The 24,055-nt window shown below is 55.1% G+C and overlaps 1 long non-coding RNA gene across 1 annotated transcript in view; it reads left to right on the top strand.

The window, feature by feature from the left end:
* The first annotated feature begins 81 nt into the window (after positions 1-81).
* LOC145517947 (uncharacterized) overlaps positions 82-24,055 on the top strand; it is a 144,860-nt gene continuing 120,886 nt past the window's right edge. The window contains exons 1-7 of the long non-coding RNA XR_014062433.1: positions 82-193; positions 4,383-4,608; positions 7,723-7,834; positions 12,024-12,249; positions 15,364-15,475; positions 19,665-19,890; positions 23,007-23,118. This is a non-coding gene — a long non-coding RNA (uncharacterized LOC145517947). The remainder of the gene's footprint in view (positions 194-4,382; positions 4,609-7,722; positions 7,835-12,023; positions 12,250-15,363; positions 15,476-19,664; positions 19,891-23,006; positions 23,119-24,055) is intronic.

Here is a 24,055-nt window from a genome sequence, read left to right as displayed (position 1 = left end):
GGCCGGGGGAGGTCAGGCTCCAGCAGTGGGAGGGGCTTGAGGTCCGCCTGCGGCAGTTGGTGACCTTCCTGCTCCCCTCAGGGCAGAGCCGCCGGCCTGAGAATGAGGGCACTGCTGAGCCCAGGGGCTGGGATGGCCCGTTGCTGCTGTGGTCCCAGAGCTCCACCCGAGACCTGAGGGAGGCCGTCTGCCCGTGAGTCCTCTCCCGCTTGTCTGTCAGCTTGTTTGAACCATGCTGGGTTTTCTGCCCAGCTGCCTAAGGGGAGTCCCTGGAAATGCAAGGGTGTGGGTTTTGGCAGACTTCAGGGAAGACATGCCAGATGAGCCTGGGAGACTCCCGCTTAATCTGGATTCAGGAGATATCTCTTCGGGCCAGCTAGTAATTGTAGGATAAGCCTAATGAGTCTTCACAGGATGAAGAGAGTAACGTGCCAAGGTAGCAATCGATGTCCTCATTCGAGAGGATGAAGCTGGTGCTCAGAGAAGGGGGGAACTTGGCCACAGCAAGGAGGTGTGCACCCAGACAGAACCCCCAGATCCGGCCATTTGAGCTCAGGGAGGCCACTGGTGTGGCTTGTCCCTGTGGCAGGGGCCGAGGCACGCAGCCCACCCTGATTCCTGCGGGGGCCTGACTTGGGAAGTGCCATCTGGTAGCTTTGAGACTCACCAAACCAAATTGCATTGGAGAGAGGAAGGACACCTTCCTTCATCCACCCCCCACCCCCGCCGGATTCCCACATACCCTGACCCCTTTCTCTGGATTTCGGAGCCATTTCCCGAGTCCCGCTCATATGACCTCATTCGAAGTGCACTGTGGACGAGCTGCCATCTGCAGCTGCTACCACAGCAGCCAAGGGCTTTAGCTCCCGAGTACCTCCCTTCCTTTGGAACTTGGGGGCCCTCTACTCCCCACTTGCACGCCACAGACCTTTGCTGAGGGTTGTGGGGACCCTCACTCAGTTTGCAGCACGTTGTAGCCATCCCTGTCCTCCCAATTCCTCCCTTGCAACTCAGCTTGTGAGCTCCTTTGGAGCAGCGTGGCCCACCTGGCTGCAACGGAAGAGACACAGCTGACAGTGAAACAACAGCTTAGATCTGACAGCCGGAAAGCTCTGTCAAAAGGGACCTCCCTCTTCACACCGTAGAGGCTGTAGGAGCCGCCAGGGTTTGGGAACCAGTGCTGGGGCCAAAATGACTCCACAGCTGTTTTCCTTCCTGGGGAGGGTTCTGGCTCGAGTGGGAATGGCTCAAGTCTCCTAAGGTTCTGAAAGCCCACTGTGTGCAGATTCACGGTACACAGAGAGGAGAAGGTGGAGTCCTGCCCTGGAGGTGGGCACAGCTCACGGATGAGCCAGGCAGGCAGGCAGGCAGGCAGGGCATGAGAACACCTGAGCTGCCTTCATGAGTGAATGGTGTGGGGGCAGAGGAAGAGAAGCCGGTCTGCTCCCTCATGTGGTGCCCAGGGCAGGTTGTCCCCAGAGGAAACCCTTACGACGGTGAGGACTATCACTGCTGTTTCCCAAGGGGTTCCGTCGGTGCGTGTCTTCCCCGGAGCGGTCAGGCCGTCTCTAAAGTACACTGGCCATGGGCATTGCCTCTCCTTGGAACTTCCCATGTGTTTCTCGTTTTTATGGAACAGTGATTTTTCTAGAGGGGTTCTGGGCCACAAGGTTGTTGGGTCATTTTCTAGCCTTCTGTCGTGAAGAACGCTTTCCTGGGCGTTGGGGTGGTTTGTTGTTCCAGCTCCCTTTCTTGGCTTCTTTTGGGAGCTGGTGCAACAAGAGGAGCTCAGCCTCTGCCTTCTGGCTGAGATGTCACCCTTCAAACAGCAATGCCTGCCTGGAGATAATGATGGCATTTGCCAAAAGGGCTTCGTTTGGCACATGATATCTTGAAAGGACGTACACCGTCCTTTCAGCTATCAAAGGCTACTTCAAAGGACATAAAAATGAGAACTCTCCAATGGAGTCTTACAGTAGGTGGAGAGTCCGAAAAAAACTCCTTCAGTCATTTCACTGAGAGGCATTGATTGGGGACACCAAGAATATAGGAAGGAATGCAGAAAGAAAAGATGAAATTGTGTTCAGGATCGGGGGGGAGGGATGAACAGGGCGTGCTTGCCTTGAATCCAGGCTTTGTTGGCGGGTGGGGCATAAAGATGGAAGGGGTCTGCAACTACAAAGTGGTGATGGTAACACAGTATCACCAGAGTTACACAACAGTGTTCCCAAATTGCAACAATGATGAAAAAGTTTACTAATCCCAACTTAACCAACAGAAATACACGAAACCATACAAACAATAAAACATCACCAGAAAGGTGGAAACAAACCAAATGCAAAGCAGTTCAGGGGAAAGGAACTCCATGTCCCCTGGGGGCAGAACGAGTTGCCGGCGTCCACGGTGAGCAGACAGGGATGGAGGCTGCAGAGCCGACCGCTGCCCTGGACGTGGTGTTTCCGGCAAGGGCTCTGGGTCTCTGTCCAGAGCGGGGGCTCGTTCTTCCTGCAGGGGCGGGTGAGTCATCGTCGGCGTCTGGGTGTTGCGCGGGAGCCAGGGCAGGCTCTCCCTGCCGAGGCGGTGACTCCTCCTCTGCCTCGGGTTCTCCTGCCAAAGCCCGAGCAGGTACAGGTGCACGTGGAAGTGGAGGTTCTCGCTGAGGGGGTGGGACATCAGTGCCTGGAGCTGGGGGTCCTGCAGGCACGGAGATCCGATCTGCCCGGTGTGCTGGCCAGTACCCAGCTGGCCTGGTGTCTCTGCGAGGGCAAGTCTCGGTTCTCCATCTGCCCTCGGTGGATTCCTGGGTCCTGCACCTGGAGCCACCACCTCTGTAGGGACAGGTCTGGGAAGTGGAGCCTGGTTCCAGTTGGAGGCCAGTGCTAGAGCTGGGGGAGAAGCAAAGTTTACCCACAGGCCAGCCTTGGCATGTGCGTATCCCGGGACAGAAAGCTTCCAAGAGATTCCCAAAGAATACCCAGCGTCGGATGTCTTTTGGGACTGAAGTGTGCAAGATGGGGGTGGGGGTGTGAGGCCAGCGCTTGCTGCAGGCCCAGCAGCATCTTTCGGGGACTCGTCCCTGTGTAGCTCAGCACCCCCTCCCCACACACTCCCGTGCACCAGCCCCAGCGTCCTCACCTCTGTGCTCTGGCGTGCTGGGCTCCAGGTCCTCCTGCTGCCTCAGAGGCCGGGGTTCTCGGGACTCTGGGTCGGAGCCGGGTGTGCTGAGCTCCGTGGCAGCCTCAGACTGGGCCGCCGGGTGTATCCTGGGCGGTGTCTCGGCAGCAGGCCTTCCCCGCCTCCGCTTCGCCCCCGGTGGGGCTGATGCCTCCGTGGGCACGCTCACCTGGAGCCTGCACTGGGCCTCACGGGCGGGGGGGTGGTGCTCCGACCCCTCCCTCCAGGAGGTGGACGGGGTGTCCCCGTCCTCGGCCTCATCACGTGGGAAGCTCTGCAACGACAGTGACCGTCAGCCAGCCGTGCTGGGAGTTTTCCGAGCTGGGCCCGGCCAGTGGAGCCGCTGCTTCTGCCTGCTCGAACTTCTCTTCCCAGAAGGGTCAGAGACGTGTGTCTGCTCACATCCCCACCCGGGAGGAAAGAGACCCACCTGAGGGTGTGAGGTCAGCCTGGGCGGCCGGCGCTGCCCGCACTCTCCCCATCCCACCCAGCCTGCTCTCCCCTGGGGTGTGGACACAACTTGTCCGCAGGCTTCTGACCCCACATCCGCCTGGGCTTCCTTGAGGGAGACACACCCCGAGAAACCCGCATCCACACACACAGGCAAAGGACCCGGTGTTTCCGGGTGGCATGGGAGAGGTGGCCTGGCCCGGCCTGGGGCTCCCCGTGTTACCTTTCTGTTTCTCCGGGCAAAGGGCCAGAGGCCTCTCGGGGGTGCCCTGAGCCAACGTCGACAGGGTGCCCACGCACACTGCCTGTGAGCTCTCCTGCGGCCCCGGGCTCTGGGCAGGGGCAAACAGCAGAACATCCTGGCAGCAAGTGATCTGGCTGGGGGCTCCTCTCCGCTCTGGAGGCCTGGATACCCGGGTTGCGGGTTCTGTTGGGTTCTGTTGCCGGCAGGTGACATCATTTCCTGGGGTTCGTGCTGAGGTCCCTTCCCCAAAACTTCCCAAGGGAATCTCTGGGTTTCTGACTGCTCGACCACCCCCCTTAGGCCATGTGCAGGCACAGTGACAGCCACACAGCCCAGCCCACAGCCCTGGGGAGGCCTGGGTGCAGCCAGGGCCTGAGCTCCGAGGACCCCGCTGCTCTCAGACCAGGCTCCTTCTTCTCATAAGTGGTGTGGCCCTGGACAAGCATATGCCCCTCAGGGTTTCCCCAGTCTCTCCATCTGCAGAGAGGGGGTCATTCTCCCATCTGTTTCCTAGGTCTGGCGGCCTACGAGCAGCTCCATGCCTTTCCACCTGGGGCCGATATCACGTGGAGCTTGTGCGCTGAGACTTCAGAAAGAAAGACTCCATCCAGGGCTGACACAGCACAGAATGGGGCAGAACGAGGCCTGGATGCGCCGTGGAACCCAGGAAAAGGCACTCCCCCTCCTGACTGTTTTGAGACCCCGCATCCAAGTTGGAGCACCGAAAGGAAGACTCGAAGGTCTCCCTCTCTTATAGAAAAGAGTAGCCAACTTTCTGGTCCTCTGTTTGCATTGAGATTCTGTTCAAGTGTCCCAGCTCGGCTTCTGCGGGTGGCTGAGCTTCTAATGGATCCCTGGGTTCTTGTCTTTTCCTCTCCAAACCTTCCGTCCTTTTCCCCCTTCTGGGGTGGATGGGCGCTGTCATTGCTTCTACCTTCGAGACAGAGTGATGAAAAGTCTGGGCCATCGACTCCTTTCCTCTCTTTGGTTCCGTGTCTCTCTCTGGCTGTGTCCCTCTCTTTTCCTTTCTCGATTCAGTCTGTGTCTTCCTCTTTCTCTCTCGTGTGTGGATGGATGGATGCTAGGAATGCACATGTATATGATTAGATGAGGGTTATGTTTTAGGGATAGGTTAGAGGGAGAGAAAGGCTTTAGGTCGGAGTTGGTCATGGGGGAAGGGTCAAGGGTGGTGGTGGTGTTTCTTGGAATCTGAGTGCTGTGCATTCTTCGTCTCTTTCCATATGAACCCCTTCTCAGATACACCACTTGCAAGGAGTCTCTCATGTTCCGTTTCCTATCTTTTGCATTTGTGAATGCTTAGCTTCTCTGTTGTGAAGAGGTTCCATTGGATGGAAACCCATTGGTGTACTTCGTTTCCCTCTTTCCCTTACTTGAAGAGACCCATTTCTACCTCCGCCCAGCAAATGGCAAGGAGACTCTGATGTTAAGGAGCCTTTGACCTACGCTTCTTTCTAGCTATCTCATGACATCAGCCTTTAGGGTGAGGGTTTTCCCCGATATTGAGGTGGTGTGAGATCAAAACCAATAGCGTTCTTCAGATGTAGCTGTCTGGTTTTCCCATGGACATTGATTGAAGAGGCTTTCTTGTTCCCATTTGGATATTCTCCCCTTCTGTGTCAGAGACGAGTTGACCATGGATGCCGGGGTTTGTTTCTGGACCCTCAACTTGATTCCATCGATCTGGATCTGTGTGTGTTGTTGTATTCCCAATAGCATACTGTCCTGCTGCTGCCGCTGCGGCTAAGTCACTTCAGTCGTGTCTGACTCTGCGCGACCCCATGGCCTGCAGCCTACCAGGCTCCTCTGTCCAGGGCACTTTCCAGGCAAGAGTACTGGAGTGGGTCGCCATCGCCTTCTCCGATACTCTCCTGAGGATCCTAGTTTGCTCGTCTAATTTCCTTTCACACAACCTTGGATGTCCGTATCGGGGCTTTTTCGTCGGATTGTATTGACAATTTAGGCTCTTTTCTGTTTCCGAAACCCCTGTTGCAATTCTTTGTTCGGTGCCAAAATGCATTGGCATTTTGGGAGGAATAGCATCGAAGCTGTGGATTGCCTTGTGGGGCTGTGACATCATTTTCCCAATAGGAATTCTTTCAAGCCCTGAGCACAGCTTCTCTTTGCAGCGATTGGTGTGGGCTTGATCTTCCTTCTTCCATCTCTCACCGTTTTGTGAGAACAGGTCCTTCCTTCCCTTCTGGGTTAGATGGACTCGTGGGTATCACTTCAGTGAATGGCATTGTCAGTGGGGGTGATAATTCCCTTCTCATTGGAAGACTTTGCTGTGAGTATTAGAAATGCAAGTGATTTCTCTTCCCCTTCCTCCCTGTCCATCTCTCAGAGCCACCGGGAAACAGAGGCCTCATCCAGGGTCACACAGGCCCGAGGGAGTGCAACTAGACTGTTGTTTCTTCAGGCCCTCTGTGCTGGACATCATCCGGGATACTCTGTGTGTGTCTTCCTCAGTCTGGTGTCCCTTCAGACCTTTCCCTAGTTTTCACAGGCTTGTTGTGTTGGTGTTCTTTGTCTGTTTGGAGACACATCCTTGAGAAGCTTTGTGTTTCCACTCATTCATCTCGCGATGTATGACCTGTCTTTTGCTTTTGTCATGAGGTCTTTCCCACAGTAGATATCTTTGATTTTGCAAAGTCCACTGTATTCTCTGGGTTGTTTTGTGGACTGCCTTTTAGTTTTGTGTGTGAAGACTCAAAGCACGTGTCCGGTTTCTGCTCATTGTTCTTCTAGATTTGTGACAAGTTTTCATGGAAACTTTGTCTAGGGATAACTGGAAGTGAACTCGATGTAAAGTGTCAAGTCTCCATCTGCATTCATGTCATGCCCTGCAGTTTCCAATTCCCTCTTCCTGAGTGGTTTTGGAGACCTTGTGGGAAGTTCGGTTGCATCGGAGTTTGCGTTTCCATCTTGAGTAGATTCACACTGTTCTGCCCTCAGGGACACTGTCAAGGGGGAGTGAGGAGCAGCCTGCACTTCCAGCAGTGACCACACGGTGGGGCGAGTGCTGCTCTCCCCTCTGGGAGCCCCAGGCCACAGGCATCCCAGTGAGGAGCCAGCTTTGTGCTCAGCTGAAAGGAGTTAGTCTCTCAGGATCCTCTGAGCCCTTGCCTTTGGATCACCCAGGGTGGGCATTTACTGTGACAGAAAAAAATTGCCCTGAATTCCATGGACGGAAGAGCCTGGCTGTGTAGAGTTCGTGAGTTGCCGTGAATCAGACACAACTGAGGACACAAAAATTCAATAGACTAAAACCCTTTTTGGGGGTGGGGGAAGTGAAAGGGGGTGATGTGGGCTTTTTTGTCTTATATAATAGCCAAGGGAAATCTAGTTTAAACCTAAATTCACATAGATGGGAAAGGTATAGCTCTCCGTCACCCTATTAAAAAAAAAAAAATACTACTTAACTTTTCTGAAAGTTTATTTAGTAGCTTCCTTGAGCAGTTCATTGTGAAGCTTTTTTTTTTTTTTTTCTGTCACTTTGGCCTCATTAAAAAGTACGGTTTGCCTTTACTGGATAATTTCGTTCATTGGTTTGTTAGGGAATCTTGGTAATATTTGAGTTTCCTGGGGAGCATGGTCACATGACCTGGCCCTGGCCAATCGGTGCGTTCCACCTCCCTGGCCACTGTGATTGGCTCCGGACTGGGGCAGTGCCCAATCGGGGCCCAGGGTCGGGCCTCACGTTGGAAGCCAGGGGAAGACGAGCTCTCGTCCTGCTGGGGTAGGGGAAGGGGTGGGGCTGGGGGAGGTCAGGCTCCAGCAGTGGGAGGGGCTTGAGGTCCGCCTGCGGCAGTTGGTGACCTTCCTGCTCCCCTCAGGGCAGAGCCGCCGGCCTGAGAATGAGGGCACTGCTGAGCCCAGGGGCTGGGATGGCCCGTTGCTGCTGTGGTCCCAGAGCTCCACCCGAGACCTGAGGGAGGCCGTCTGCCCGTGAGTCCTCTCCCGCTTGTCTGTCAGCTTGTTTGAACCATGCTGGGTTTTCTGCCCAGCTGCCTAAGGGGAGTCCCTGGAAATGCAAGGGTGTGGGTTTTGGCAGACTTCAGGGAAGACATGCCAGATGAGCCTGGGAGACTCCCGCTTAATCTGGATTCAGGAGATATCTCTTCGGGCCAGCTAGTAATTGTAGGATAAGCCTAATGAGTCTTCACAGGATGAAGAGAGTAACGTGCCAAGGTAGCAATCGATGTCCTCATTCGAGAGGATGAAGCTGGTGCTCAGAGAAGGGGGGAACTTGGCCACAGCAAGGAGGTGTGCACCCAGACAGAACCCCCAGATCCGGCCATTTGAGCTCAGGGAGGCCACTGGTGTGGCTTGTCCCTGTGGCAGGGGCCGAGGCACGCAGCCCACCCTGATTCCTGCGGGGGCCTGACTTGGGAAGTGCCATCTGGTAGCTTTGAGACTCACCAAACCAAATTGCATTGGAGAGAGGAAGGACACCTTCCTTCATCCACCCCCCACCCCCGCCGGATTCCCACATACCCTGACCCCTTTCTCTGGATTTCGGAGCCATTTCCCGAGTCCCGCTCATATGACCTCATTCGAAGTGCACTGTGGACGAGCTGCCATCTGCAGCTGCTACCACAGCAGCCAAGGGCTTTAGCTCCCGAGTACCTCCCTTCCTTTGGAACTTGGGGGCCCTCTACTCCCCACTTGCACGCCACAGACCTTTGCTGAGGGTTGTGGGGACCCTCACTCAGTTTGCAGCACGTTGTAGCCATCCCTGTCCTCCCAATTCCTCCCTTGCAACTCAGCTTGTGAGCTCCTTTGGAGCAGCGTGGCCCACCTGGCTGCAACGGAAGAGACACAGCTGACAGTGAAACAACAGCTTAGATCTGACAGCCGGAAAGCTCTGTCAAAAGGGACCTCCCTCTTCACACCGTAGAGGCTGTAGGAGCCGCCAGGGTTTGGGAACCAGTGCTGGGGCCAAAATGACTCCACAGCTGTTTTCCTTCCTGGGGAGGGTTCTGGCTCGAGTGGGAATGGCTCAAGTCTCCTAAGGTTCTGAAAGCCCACTGTGTGCAGATTCACGGTACACAGAGAGGAGAAGGTGGAGTCCTGCCCTGGAGGTGGGCACAGCTCACGGATGAGCCAGGCAGGCAGGCAGGCAGGCAGGGCATGAGAACACCTGAGCTGCCTTCATGAGTGAATGGTGTGGGGGCAGAGGAAGAGAAGCCGGTCTGCTCCCTCATGTGGTGCCCAGGGCAGGTTGTCCCCAGAGGAAACCCTTACGACGGTGAGGACTATCACTGCTGTTTCCCAAGGGGTTCCGTCGGTGCGTGTCTTCCCCGGAGCGGTCAGGCCGTCTCTAAAGTACACTGGCCATGGGCATTGCCTCTCCTTGGAACTTCCCATGTGTTTCTCGTTTTTATGGAACAGTGATTTTTCTAGAGGGGTTCTGGGCCACAAGGTTGTTGGGTCATTTTCTAGCCTTCTGTCGTGAAGAACGCTTTCCTGGGCGTTGGGGTGGTTTGTTGTTCCAGCTCCCTTTCTTGGCTTCTTTTGGGAGCTGGTGCAACAAGAGGAGCTCAGCCTCTGCCTTCTGGCTGAGATGTCACCCTTCAAACAGCAATGCCTGCCTGGAGATAATGATGGCATTTGCCAAAAGGGCTTCGTTTGGCACATGATATCTTGAAAGGACGTACACCGTCCTTTCAGCTATCAAAGGCTACTTCAAAGGACATAAAAATGAGAACTCTCCAATGGAGTCTTACAGTAGGTGGAGAGTCCGAAAAAAACTCCTTCAGTCATTTCACTGAGAGGCATTGATTGGGGACACCAAGAATATAGGAAGGAATGCAGAAAGAAAAGATGAAATTGTGTTCAGGATCGGGGGGGAGGGATGAACAGGGCGTGCTTGCCTTGAATCCAGGCTTTGTTGGCGGGTGGGGCATAAAGATGGAAGGGGTCTGCAACTACAAAGTGGTGATGGTAACACAGTATCACCAGAGTTACACAACAGTGTTCCCAAATTGCAACAATGATGAAAAAGTTTACTAATCCCAACTTAACCAACAGAAATACACGAAACCATACAAACAATAAAACATCACCAGAAAGGTGGAAACAAACCAAATGCAAAGCAGTTCAGGGGAAAGGAACTCCATGTCCCCTGGGGGCAGAACGAGTTGCCGGCGTCCACGGTGAGCAGACAGGGATGGAGGCTGCAGAGCCGACCGCTGCCCTGGACGTGGTGTTTCCGGCAAGGGCTCTGGGTCTCTGTCCAGAGCGGGGGCTCGTTCTTCCTGCAGGGGCGGGTGAGTCATCGTCGGCGTCTGGGTGTTGCGCGGGAGCCAGGGCAGGCTCTCCCTGCCGAGGCGGTGACTCCTCCTCTGCCTCGGGTTCTCCTGCCAAAGCCCGAGCAGGTACAGGTGCACGTGGAAGTGGAGGTTCTCGCTGAGGGGGTGGGACATCAGTGCCTGGAGCTGGGGGTCCTGCAGGCACGGAGATCCGATCTGCCCGGTGTGCTGGCCAGTACCCAGCTGGCCTGGTGTCTCTGCGAGGGCAAGTCTCGGTTCTCCATCTGCCCTCGGTGGATTCCTGGGTCCTGCACCTGGAGCCACCACCTCTGTAGGGACAGGTCTGGGAAGTGGAGCCTGGTTCCAGTTGGAGGCCAGTGCTAGAGCTGGGGGAGAAGCAAAGTTTACCCACAGGCCAGCCTTGGCATGTGCGTATCCCGGGACAGAAAGCTTCCAAGAGATTCCCAAAGAATACCCAGCGTCGGATGTCTTTTGGGACTGAAGTGTGCAAGATGGGGGTGGGGGTGTGAGGCCAGCGCTTGCTGCAGGCCCAGCAGCATCTTTCGGGGACTCGTCCCTGTGTAGCTCAGCACCCCCTCCCCACACACTCCCGTGCACCAGCCCCAGCGTCCTCACCTCTGTGCTCTGGCGTGCTGGGCTCCAGGTCCTCCTGCTGCCTCAGAGGCCGGGGTTCTCGGGACTCTGGGTCGGAGCCGGGTGTGCTGAGCTCCGTGGCAGCCTCAGACTGGGCCGCCGGGTGTATCCTGGGCGGTGTCTCGGCAGCAGGCCTTCCCCGCCTCCGCTTCGCCCCCGGTGGGGCTGATGCCTCCGTGGGCACGCTCACCTGGAGCCTGCACTGGGCCTCACGGGCGGGGGGGTGGTGCTCCGACCCCTCCCTCCAGGAGGTGGACGGGGTGTCCCCGTCCTCGGCCTCATCACGTGGGAAGCTCTGCAACGACAGTGACCGTCAGCCAGCCGTGCTGGGAGTTTTCCGAGCTGGGCCCGGCCAGTGGAGCCGCTGCTTCTGCCTGCTCGAACTTCTCTTCCCAGAAGGGTCAGAGACGTGTGTCTGCTCACATCCCCACCCGGGAGGAAAGAGACCCACCTGAGGGTGTGAGGTCAGCCTGGGCGGCCGGCGCTGCCCGCACTCTCCCCATCCCACCCAGCCTGCTCTCCCCTGGGGTGTGGACACAACTTGTCCGCAGGCTTCTGACCCCACATCCGCCTGGGCTTCCTTGAGGGAGACACACCCCGAGAAACCCGCATCCACACACACAGGCAAAGGACCCGGTGTTTCCGGGTGGCATGGGAGAGGTGGCCTGGCCCGGCCTGGGGCTCCCCGTGTTACCTTTCTGTTTCTCCGGGCAAAGGGCCAGAGGCCTCTCGGGGGTGCCCTGAGCCAACGTCGACAGGGTGCCCACGCACACTGCCTGTGAGCTCTCCTGCGGCCCCGGGCTCTGGGCAGGGGCAAACAGCAGAACATCCTGGCAGCAAGTGATCTGGCTGGGGGCTCCTCTCCGCTCTGGAGGCCTGGATACCCGGGTTGCGGGTTCTGTTGGGTTCTGTTGCCGGCAGGTGACATCATTTCCTGGGGTTCGTGCTGAGGTCCCTTCCCCAAAACTTCCCAAGGGAATCTCTGGGTTTCTGACTGCTCGACCACCCCCCTTAGGCCATGTGCAGGCACAGTGACAGCCACACAGCCCAGCCCACAGCCCTGGGGAGGCCTGGGTGCAGCCAGGGCCTGAGCTCCGAGGACCCCGCTGCTCTCAGACCAGGCTCCTTCTTCTCATAAGTGGTGTGGCCCTGGACAAGCATATGCCCCTCAGGGTTTCCCCAGTCTCTCCATCTGCAGAGAGGGGGTCATTCTCCCATCTGTTTCCTAGGTCTGGCGGCCTACGAGCAGCTCCATGCCTTTCCACCTGGGGCCGATATCACGTGGAGCTTGTGCGCTGAGACTTCAGAAAGAAAGACTCCATCCAGGGCTGACACAGCACAGAATGGGGCAGAACGAGGCCTGGATGCGCCGTGGAACCCAGGAAAAGGCACTCCCCCTCCTGACTGTTTTGAGACCCCGCATCCAAGTTGGAGCACCGAAAGGAAGACTCGAAGGTCTCCCTCTCTTATAGAAAAGAGTAGCCAACTTTCTGGTCCTCTGTTTGCATTGAGATTCTGTTCAAGTGTCCCAGCTCGGCTTCTGCGGGTGGCTGAGCTTCTAATGGATCCCTGGGTTCTTGTCTTTTCCTCTCCAAACCTTCCGTCCTTTTCCCCCTTCTGGGGTGGATGGGCGCTGTCATTGCTTCTACCTTCGAGACAGAGTGATGAAAAGTCTGGGCCATCGACTCCTTTCCTCTCTTTGGTTCCGTGTCTCTCTCTGGCTGTGTCCCTCTCTTTTCCTTTCTCGATTCAGTCTGTGTCTTCCTCTTTCTCTCTCGTGTGTGGATGGATGGATGCTAGGAATGCACATGTATATGATTAGATGAGGGTTATGTTTTAGGGATAGGTTAGAGGGAGAGAAAGGCTTTAGGTCGGAGTTGGTCATGGGGGAAGGGTCAAGGGTGGTGGTGGTGTTTCTTGGAATCTGAGTGCTGTGCATTCTTCGTCTCTTTCCATATGAACCCCTTCTCAGATACACCACTTGCAAGGAGTCTCTCATGTTCCGTTTCCTATCTTTTGCATTTGTGAATGCTTAGCTTCTCTGTTGTGAAGAGGTTCCATTGGATGGAAACCCATTGGTGTACTTCGTTTCCCTCTTTCCCTTACTTGAAGAGACCCATTTCTACCTCCGCCCAGCAAATGGCAAGGAGACTCTGATGTTAAGGAGCCTTTGACCTACGCTTCTTTCTAGCTATCTCATGACATCAGCCTTTAGGGTGAGGGTTTTCCCCGATATTGAGGTGGTGTGAGATCAAAACCAATAGCGTTCTTCAGATGTAGCTGTCTGGTTTTCCCATGGACATTGATTGAAGAGGCTTTCTTGTTCCCATTTGGATATTCTCCCCTTCTGTGTCAGAGACGAGTTGACCATGGATGCCGGGGTTTGTTTCTGGACCCTCAACTTGATTCCATCGATCTGGATCTGTGTGTGTTGTTGTATTCCCAATAGCATACTGTCCTGCTGCTGCCGCTGCGGCTAAGTCACTTCAGTCGTGTCTGACTCTGCGCGACCCCATGGCCTGCAGCCTACCAGGCTCCTCTGTCCAGGGCACTTTCCAGGCAAGAGTACTGGAGTGGGTCGCCATCGCCTTCTCCGATACTCTCCTGAGGATCCTAGTTTGCTCGTCTAATTTCCTTTCACACAACCTTGGATGTCCGTATCGGGGCTTTTTCGTCGGATTGTATTGACAATTTAGGCTCTTTTCTGTTTCCGAAACCCCTGTTGCAATTCTTTGTTCGGTGCGAAAATGCATTGGCATTTTGGGAGGAATAGCATCGAAGCTGTGGATTGCCTTGTGGGGCTGTGACATCATTTTCCCAATAGGAATTCTTTCAAGCCCTGAGCACAGCTTCTCTTTGCAGCGATTGGTGTGGGCTTGATCTTCCTTCTTCCATCTCTCACCGTTTTGTGAGAACAGGTCCTTCCTTCCCTTCTGGGTTAGATGGACTCGTGGGTATCACTTCAGTGAATGGCATTGTCAGTGGGGGTGATAATTCCCTTCTCATTGGAAGACTTTGCTGTGAGTATTAGAAATGCAAGTGATTTCTCTTCCCCTTCCTCCCTGTCCATCTCTCAGAGCCACCGGGAAACAGAGGCCTCATCCAGGGTCACACAGGCCCGAGGGAGTGCAACTAGACTGTTGTTTCTTCAGGCCCTCTGTGCTGGACATCATCCGGGATACTCTGTGTGTGTCTTCCTCAGTCTGGTGTCCCTTCAGACCTTTCCCTAGTTTTCACAGGCTTGTTGTGTTGGTGTTCTTTGTCTGTTTGGAGACACATCCTTGAGAAGCTTTGTGTTTCCACTCATTCATCTCGCGATGTATGACCTGTCTTTTGCTTTTGTCATGAGGTCTTTCCCACAGTAGATATCTTTGATTTTGCAAAGTCCACTGTATTCTCTGGGTTGTTTTGTGGACTGCCTTTTAGTTTTGTGTGTGAAGACTCAAAGCACGTGTCCGGTTTCTGCTCATTGTTCTTCTAGATTTGTGACAAGTTTTCATGGAAACTTTGTCTAGGGATAACTGGAAGTGAACTCGATGTAAAGTGTCAAGTCTCCATCTGCATTCATGTCATGCCCTGCAGTTTCCAATTCCCTCTTCCTGAGTGGTTTTGGAGACCTTGTGGGAAGTTCGGTTGCATCGGAGTTTGCGTTTCCATCTTGAGTAGATTCACACTGTTCTGCCCTCAGGGACACTGTCAAGGGGGAGTGAGGAGCAGCCTGCACTTCCAGCAGTGACCACACGGTGGGGCGAGTGCTGCTCTCCCCTCTGGGAGCCCCAGGCCACAGGCATCCCAGTGAGGAGCCAGCTTTGTGCTCAGCTGAAAGGAGTTAGTCTCTCAGGATCCTCTGAGCCCTTGCCTTTGGATCACCCAGGGTGGGCATTTACTGTGACAGAAAAAAATTGCCCTGAATTCCATGGACGGAAGAGCCTGGCTGTGTAGAGTTCGTGAGTTGCCGTGAATCAGACACAACTGAGGACACAAAAATTCAATAGACTAAAACCCTTTTTGGGGGTGGGGGAAGTGAAAGGGGGTGATGTGGGCTTTTTTGTCTTATATAATAGCCAAGGGAAATCTAGTTTAAACCTAAATTCACATAGATGGGAAAGGTATAGCTCTCCGTCACCCTATTAAAAAAAAAAAAATACTACTTAACTTTTCTGAAAGTTTATTTAGTAGCTTCCTTGAGCAGTTCATTGTGAAGCTTTTTTTTTTTTTTTTCTGTCACTTTGGCCTCATTAAAAAGTACGGTTTGCCTTTACTGGATAATTTCGTTCATTGGTTTGTTAGGGAATCTTGGTAATATTTGAGTTTCCTGGGGAGCATGGTCACATGACCTGGCCCTGGCCAATCGGTGCGTTCCACCTCCCTGGCCACTGTGATTGGCTCCGGACTGGGGCAGTGCCCAATCGGGGCCCAGGGTCGGGCCTCACGTTGGAAGCCAGGGGAAGACGAGCTCTCGTCCTGCTGGGGTAGGGGAAGGGGTGGGGCCGGGGGAGGTCAGGCTCCAGCAGTGGGAGGGGCTTGAGGTCCGCCTGCGGCAGTTGGTGACCTTCCTGCTCCCCTCAGGGCAGAGCCGCCGGCCTGAGAATGAGGGCACTGCTGAGCCCAGGGGCTGGGATGGCCCGTTGCTGCTGTGGTCCCAGAGCTCCACCCGAGACCTGAGGGAGGCCGTCTGCCCGTGAGTCCTCTCCCGCTTGTCTGTCAGCTTGTTTGAACCATGCTGGGTTTTCTGCCCAGCTGCCTAAGGGGAGTCCCTGGAAATGCAAGGGTGTGGGTTTTGGCAGACTTCAGGGAAGACATGCCAGATGAGCCTGGGAGACTCCCGCTTAATCTGGATTCAGGAGATATCTCTTCGGGCCAGCTAGTAATTGTAGGATAAGCCTAATGAGTCTTCACAGGATGAAGAGAGTAACGTGCCAAGGTAGCAATCGATGTCCTCATTCGAGAGGATGAAGCTGGTGCTCAGAGAAGGGGGGAACTTGGCCACAGCAAGGAGGTGTGCACCCAGACAGAACCCCCAGATCCGGCCATTTGAGCTCAGGGAGGCCACTGGTGTGGCTTGTCCCTGTGGCAGGGGCCGAGGCACGCAGCCCACCCTGATTCCTGCGGGGGCCTGACTTGGGAAGTGCCATCTGGTAGCTTTGAGACTCACCAAACCAAATTGCATTGGAGAGAGGAAGGACACCTTCCTTCATCCACCCCCCACCCCCGCCGGATTCCCACATACCCTGACCCCTTTCTCTGGATTTCGGAGCCATTTCCCGAGTCCCGCTCATATGACCTCATTCGAAGTGCACTGTGGACGAGCTGCCATCTGCAGCTGCTACCACAGCAGCCAAGGGCTTTAGCTCCCGAGTACCTCCCTTCCTTTGGAACTTGGGGGCCCTCTACTCCCCACTTGCACGCCACAGACCTTTGCTGAGGGTTGTGGGGACCCTCACTCAGTTTGCAGCACGTTGTAGCCATCCCTGTCCTCCCAATTCCTCCCTTGCAACTCAGCTTGTGAGCTCCTTTGGAGCAGCGTGGCCCACCTGGCTGCAACGGAAGAGACACAGCTGACAGTGAAACAACAGCTTAGATCTGACAGCCGGAAAGCTCTGTCAAAAGGGACCTCCCTCTTCACACCGTAGAGGCTATAGGAGCCGCCAGGGTTTGGGAACCAGTGCTGGGGCCAAAATGACTCCACAGCTGTTTTCCTTCCTGGGGAGGGTTCTGGCTCGAGTGGGAATGGCTCAAGTCTCCTAAGGTTCTGAAAGCCCACTGTGTGCAGATTCACGGTACACAGAGAGGAGAAGGTGGAGTCCTGCCCTGGAGGTGGGCACAGCTCACGGATGAGCCAGGCAGGCAGGCAGGCAGGCAGGGCATGAGAACACCTGAGCTGCCTTCATGAGTGAATGGTGTGGGGGCAGAGGAAGAGAAGCCGGTCTGCTCCCTCATGTGGTGCCCAGGGCAGGTTGTCCCCAGAGGAAACCCTTACGACGGTGAGGACTATCACTGCTGTTTCCCAAGGGGTTCCGTCGGTGCGTGTCTTCCCCGGAGCGGTCAGGCCGTCTCTAAAGTACACTGGCCGTGGGCATTGCCTCTCCTTGGAACTTCCCATGTGTTTCTCTTTTTTATGGAACAGTGATTTTTCTAGAGGGGTTCTGGGCCACAAGGTTGTTGGGTCATTTTCTAGCCTTCTGTCGTGAAGAACGCTTTCCTGGGCGTTGGGGTGGTTTGTTGTTCCAGCTCCCTTTCTTGGCTTCTTTTGGGAGCTGGTGCCACAAGAGGAGCTCAGCCTCTGCCTTCTGGCTGAGATGTCACCCTTCAAACAGCAATGCCTGCCTGGAGATAATGATGGCATTTGCCAAAAGGGCTTCGTTTGGCACATGATATCTTGAAAGGACGTACACCGTCCTTTCAGCTATCAAAGGCTACTTCAAAGGACATAAAAATGAGAACTCTCCAATGGAGTCTTACAGTAGGTGGAGAGTCCGAAAAAAACTCCTTCAGTCATTTCACTGAGAGGCATTGATTGGGGACACCAAGAATATAGGAAGGAATGCAGAAAGAAAAGATGAAATTGTGTTCAGGATCGGGGGGGAGGGATGAACAGGGCGTGCTTGCCTTGAATCCAGGCTTTGTTGGCGGGTGGGGCATAAAGATGGAAGGGGTCTGCAACTACAAAGTGGTGATGGTAACACAGTATCACCAGAGTTACACAACAGTGTTCCCAAATTGCAACAATGATGAAAAAGTTTACTAATCCCAACTTAACCAACAGAAATACACGAAACAATACAAAAAATAAAACATCACCAGAAAGGTGGAAACAAACCAAATGCAAAGCAGTTCAGGGGAAAGGAACTCCATGTCCCCTGGGGGCAGAACGAGCTGCCGGCGTCCACGGTGAGCAGACAGGGATGGAGGCTGCAGAGCCGACCGCTGCCCTGGACGTGGTGTTTCCGGCAAGGGCTCTGGGTCTCTGTCCAGAGCGGGGGCTCGTTCTTCCTGCAGGGGCGGGTGAGTCATCGTCGGCGTCTGGGTGTTGCGCGGGAGCCAGGGCAGGCTCTCCCTTCCGAGGCGGTGACTCCTCCTCTGCCTCGGGTTCTCCTGCCAAAGCCCGAGCAGGTACAGGTGCACGTGGAGGTGGAGGTTCTCGCTGAGGGGGTGGGACATCAGTGCCTGGAGCTGGGGGTCCTGCAGGCACGGAGATCCGATCTGCCCGGTGTGCTGGCCAGTACCCAGCTGGCCTGGTGTCTCTGCGAGGGCAAGTCTCGGTTCTCCATCTGCCCTCGGTGGATTCCTGGGTCCTGCACCTGGAGCCACCACCTCTGTAGGGACAGGTCTGGGAAGTGGAGCCTGGTTCCAGTTGGAGGCCAGTGCTAGAGCTGGGGGAGAAGCAAAGTTTACCCACAGGCCAGCCTTGGCATGTGCGTATCCCGGGACAGAAAGCTTCCAAGAGATTCCCAAAGAATACCCAGCGTCGGATGTCTTTTGGGACTGAAGTGTGCAAGATGGGGGTGGGGGTGTGAGGCCAGCGCTTGCTGCAGGCCCAGCAGCATCTTTCGGGGACTCGTCCCTGTGTAGCTCAGCACCCCCTCCCCACACACTCCCGTGCACCAGCCCCAGCGTCCTCACCTCTGTGCTCTGGCGTGCTGGGCTCCAGGTCCTCCTGCTGCCTCAGAGGCCGGGGTTCTCGGGACTCTGGGTCGGAGCCGGGTGTGCTGAGCTCCGTGGCAGCCTCAGACTGGGCCGCCGGGTGTATCCTGGGCGGTGTCTCGGCAGCAGGCCTTCCCCGCCTCCGCTTCGCCCCCGGTGGGGCTGATGCCTCCGTGGGCACGCTCACCTGGAGCCTGCACTGGGCCTCACGGGCGGGGGGGTGGTGCTCCGACCCCTCCCTCCAGGAGGTGGACGGGGTGTCCCCGTCCTCGGCCTCATCACGTGGGAAGCTCTGCAACGACAGTGACCGTCAGCCAGCCGTGCTGGGAGTTTTCCGAGCTGGGCCCGGCCAGTGGAGCCGCTGCTTCTGCCTGCTCGAACTTCTCTTCCCAGAAGGGTCAGAGACGTGTGTCTGCTCACATCCCCACCCGGGAGGAAAGAGACCCACCTGAGGGTGTGAGGTCAGCCTGGGCGGCCGGCGCTGCCCGCACTCTCCCCATCCCACCCAGCCTGCTCTCCCCTGGGGTGTGGACACAACTTGTCCGCAGGCTTCTGACCCCACATCCGCCTGGGCTTCCTTGAGGGAGACACACCCCGAGAAACCCGCATCCACACACACAGGCAAAGGACCCGGTGTTTCCGGGTGGCATGGGAGAGGTGGCCTGGCCCGGCCTGGGGCTCCCCGTGTTACCTTTCTGTTTCTCCGGGCAAAGGGCCAGAGGCCTCTCGGGGGTGCCCTGAGCCAACGTCGACAGGGTGCCCACGCACACTGCCTGTGAGCTCTCCTGCGGCCCCGGGCTCTGGGCAGGGGCAAACAGCAGAACATCCTGGCAGCAAGTGATCTGGCTGGGGGCTCCTCTCCGCTCTGGAGGCCTGGATACCCGGGTTGCGGGTTCTGTTGGGTTCTGTTGCCGGCAGGTGACATCATTTCCTGGGGTTCGTGCTGAGGTCCCTTCCCCAAAACTTCCCAAGGGAATCTCTGGGTTTCTGACTGCTCGACCACCCCCCTTAGGCCATGTGCAGGCACAGTGACAGCCACACAGCCCAGCCCACAGCCCTGGGGAGGCCTGGGTGCAGCCAGGGCCTGAGCTCCGAGGACCCCGCTGCTCTCAGACCAGGCTCCTTCTTCTCATAAGTGGTGTGGCCCTGGACAAGCATATGCCCCTCAGGGTTTCCCCAGTCTCTCCATCTGCAGAGAGGGGGTCATTCTCCCATCTGTTTCCTAGGTCTGGCGGCCTACGAGCAGCTCCATGCCTTTCCACCTGGGGCCGATATCACGTGGAGCTTGTGCGCTGAGACTTCAGAAAGAAAGACTCCATCCAGGGCTGACACAGCACAGAATGGGGCAGAACGAGGCCTGGATGCGCCGTGGAACCCAGGAAAAGGCACTCCCCCTCCTGACTGTTTTGAGACCCCGCATCCAAGTTGGAGCACCGAAAGGAAGACTCGAAGGTCTCCCTCTCTTATAGAAAAGAGTAGCCAAGTTTCTGGTCCTCTGTTTGCATTGAGATTCTGTTCAAGTGTCCCAGCTCGGCTTCTGCGGGTGGCTGAGCTTCTAATGGATCCCTGGGTTCTTGTCTTTTCCTCTCCAAACCTTCCGTCCTTTTCCCCCTTCTGGGGTGGATGGGCGCTGTCATTGCTTCTACCTTCGAGACAGAGTGATGAAAAGTCTGGGCCATCGACTCCTTTCCTCTCTTTGGTTCCGTGTCTCTCTCTGGCTGTGTCCCTCTCTTTTCCTTTCTCGATTCAGTCTGTGTCTTCCTCTTTCTCTCTCGTGTGTGGATGGATGGATGCTAGGAATGCACATGTATATGATTAGATGAGGGTTATGTTTTAGGGATAGGTTAGAGGGAGAGAAAGGCTTTAGGTCGGAGTTGGTCATGGGGGAAGGGTCAAGGGTGGTGGTGGTGTTTCTTGGAATCTGAGTGCTGTGCATTCTTCGTCTCTTTCCATATGAACCCCTTCTCAGATACACCACTTGCAAGGAGTCTCTCATGTTCCGTTTCCTATCTTTTGCATTTGTGAATGCTTAGCTTCTCTGTTGTGAAGAGGTTCCATTGGATGGAAACCCATTGGTGTACTTCGTTTCCCTCTTTCCCTTACTTGAAGAGACCCATTTCTACCTCCGCCCAGCAAATGGCAAGGAGACTCTGATGTTAAGGAGCCTTTGACCTACGCTTCTTTCTAGCTATCTCATGACATCAGCCTTTAGGGTGAGGGTTTTCCCCGATATTGAGGTGGTGTGAGATCAAAACCAATAGCGTTCTTCAGATGTAGCTGTCTGGTTTTCCCATGGACATTGATTGAAGAGGCTTTCTTGTTCCCATTTGGATATTCTCCCCTTCTGTGTCAGAGACGAGTTGACCATGGATGCCGGGGTTTGTTTCTGGACCCTCAACTTGATTCCATCGATCTGGATCTGTGTGTGTTGTTGTATTCCCAATAGCATACTGTCCTGCTGCTGCCGCTGCGGCTAAGTCACTTCAGTCGTGTCTGACTCTGCGCGACCCCATGGCCTGCAGCCTACCAGGCTCCTCTGTCCAGGGCACTTTCCAGGCAAGAGTACTGGAGTGGGTCGCCATCGCCTTCTCCGATACTCTCCTGAGGATCCTAGTTTGCTCGTCTAATTTCCTTTCACACAACCTTGGATGTCCGTATCGGGGCTTTTTCGTCGGATTGTATTGACAATTTAGGCTCTTTTCTGTTTCCGTAACCCCTGTTGCAATTCTTTGTTCGGTGCGAAAATGCATTGGCATTTTGGGAGGAATAGCATCGAAGCTGTGGATTGCCTTGTGGGGCTGTGACATCATTTTCCCAATAGGAATTCTTTCAAGCCCTGAGCACAGCTTCTCTTTGCAGCGATTGGTGTGGGCTTGATCTTCCTTCTTCCATCTCTCGCCGTTTTCTGAGAACAGGTCCTTCCTTCCCTTCTGGGTTAGATGGACTCGTGGGTATCACTTCAGTGAATGGCATTGTCAGTGGGGGTGATAATTCCCTTCTCATTGGAAGACTTTGCTGTGAGTATTAGAAATGCAAGTGATTTCTCTTCCCCTTCCTCCCTGTCCATCTCTCAGAGCCACCGGGAAACAGAGGGTTCATCCAGGGTCACACAGGCCCGAGGGAGTGCAACTAGACTGTTGTTTCTTCAGGCCCTCTGTGCTGGACATCATCCGGGATACTCTGTGTGTGTCTTCCTCAGTCTGGTGTCCCTTCAGACCTTTCCCTAGTTTTCACAGGCTTGTTGTGTTGGTGTTCTTTGTCTGTTTGGAGACACATCCTTGAGAAGCTTTGTGTTTCCACTCATTCATCTCGCGATGTATGACCTGTCTTTTGCTTTTGTCATGAGGTCTTTCCCACAGTAGATATCTTTGATTTTGCAAAGTCCACTGTATTCTCTGGGTTGTTTTGTGGACTGCCTTTTAGTTTTGTGTGTGAAGACTCAAAGCACGTGTCCGGTTTCTGCTCATTGTTCTTCTAGATTTGTGACAAGTTTTCATGGAAACTTTGTCTAGGGATAACTGGAAGTGAACTCGATGTAAAGTGTCAAGTCTCCATCTGCATTCATGTCATGCCCTGCAGTTTCCAATTCCCTCTTCCTGAGTGGTTTTGGAGACCTTGTGGGAAGTTCGGTTGCATCGGAGTTTGCGTTTCCATCTTGAGTAGATTCACACTGTTCTGCCCTCAGGGACACTGTCAAGGGGGAGTGAGGAGCAGCCTGCACTTCCAGCAGTGACCACACGGTGGGGCGAGTGCTGCTCTCCCCTCTGGGAGCCCCAGGCCACAGGCATCCCAGTGAGGAGCCAGCTTTGTGCTCAGCTGAAAGGAGTTAGTCTCTCAGGATCCTCTGAGCCCTTGCCTTTGGATCACCCAGGGTGGGCATTTACTGTGACAGAAAAAAATTGCCCTGAATTCCATGGACGGAAGAGCCTGGCTGTGTAGAGTTCGTGAGTTGCCGTGAATCAGACACAACTGAGGACACAAAAATTCAATAGACTAAAACCCTTTTTGGGGGTGGGGGAAGTGAAAGGGGGTGATGTGGGCTTTTTTGTCTTATATAATAGCCAAGGGAAATCTAGTTTAAACCTAAATTCACATAGATGGGAAAGGTATAGCTCTCCGTCACCCTATTAAAAAAAAAAAAAATACTACTTAACTTTTCTGAAAGTTTATTTAGTAGCTTCCTTGAGCAGTTCATTGTGAAGCTTTTTTTTTTTTTTTTTCTGTCACTTTGGCCTCATTAAAAAGTACGGTTTGCCTTTACTGGATAATTTCGTTCATTGGTTTGTTAGGGAATCTTGGTAATATTTGAGTTTCCTGGGGAGCATGGTCACATGACCTGGCCCTGGCCAATCGGTGCGTTCCACCTCCCTGGCCACTGTGATTGGCTCCGGACTGGGGCAGTGCCCAATCGGGGCCCAGGGTCGGGCCTCACGTTGGAAGCCAGGGGAAGACGAGCTCTCGTCCTGCTGGGGTAGGGGAAGGGGTGGGGCCGGGGGAGGTCAGGCTCCAGCAGTGGGAGGGGCTTGAGGTCCGCCTGCGGCAGTTGGTGACCTTCCTGCTCCCCTCAGGGCAGAGCCGCCGGCCTGAGAATGAGGGCACTGCTGAGCCCAGGGGCTGGGATGGCCCGTTGCTGCTGTGGTCCCAGAGCTCCACCCGAGACCTGAGGGAGGCCGTCTGCCCGTGAGTCCTCTCCCGCTTGTCTGTCAGCTTGTTTGAACCATGCTGGGTTTTCTGCCAAGCTGGCTAAGGGGAGTCCCTGGAAATGCAAGGGTGTGGGTTTTGGCAGACTTCAGGGAAGACATGCCAGATGAGCCTGGGAGACTCCCGCTTAATCTGGATTCAGGAGATATCTCTTCCGGCCAGCTAGTAATTGTAGGATAAGCCTAATGAGTCTTCACAGGATGAAGAGAGTAACGTGCCAAGGTAGCAATCGATGTCCTCATTCGAGAGGATGAAGCTGGTGCTCAGAGAAGGGGGGAACTTGGCCACAGCAAGGAGGTGTGCACCCAGACAGAACCCCCAGATCCGGCCATTTGAGCTCAGGGAGGCCACTGGTGTGGCTTGTCCCTGAGGCAGGGGCCGAGGCACGCAGCCCACCCTGATTCCTGCGGGGGCCTGACTTGGGAAGTGCCATCTGGTAGCTTTGAGACTCACCAAACCAAATTGAACTGGAGAGAGGAAGGACACCTTCCTTCATCCACCCCCCACCCCCGCCGGATTCCCACATACCCTGACCCCTTTCTCTGGATTTCGGAGCCATTTCCCGAGTCCCGCTCATATGACCTCATTCGAAGTGCACTGTGGACGAGCTGCCATCTGCAGCTGCTACCAAAGCAGCCAAGGGCTTTAGCTCCCGAGTACCTCCCTTCCTTTGGAACTTGGGGGCCCTCTACTCCCCACTTGCACGCCACAGACCTTTGCTGAGGATTGTGGGGACCCTCACTCAGTTTGCAGCACGTTGTAGCCATCCCTGTCCTCTCAATACCTCCCTTGCAACTCAGCTTGTGAGCTCCTTTGGAGCAGCGTGGCCCACCTGGCTGCAACGGAAGAGACACAGCTGACAGTGAAACAACAGCTTAGATCTGACAGCCGGAAAGCTCTGTCAGAAGGGACCTCC

This window comes from Giraffa tippelskirchi, chromosome 8 (genome assembly GCF_054371585.1).
Source record: "Giraffa tippelskirchi isolate mGirTip1 chromosome 8, T2T-mGirTip1v1.2.pri, whole genome shotgun sequence".
Classification (NCBI taxonomy): Eukaryota; Metazoa; Chordata; class Mammalia; order Artiodactyla; family Giraffidae; genus Giraffa; species Giraffa tippelskirchi.
The sequence above is the reverse complement of the archived record's forward strand: the minus strand, read 5'-3'. Positions and strand labels throughout refer to the sequence as shown.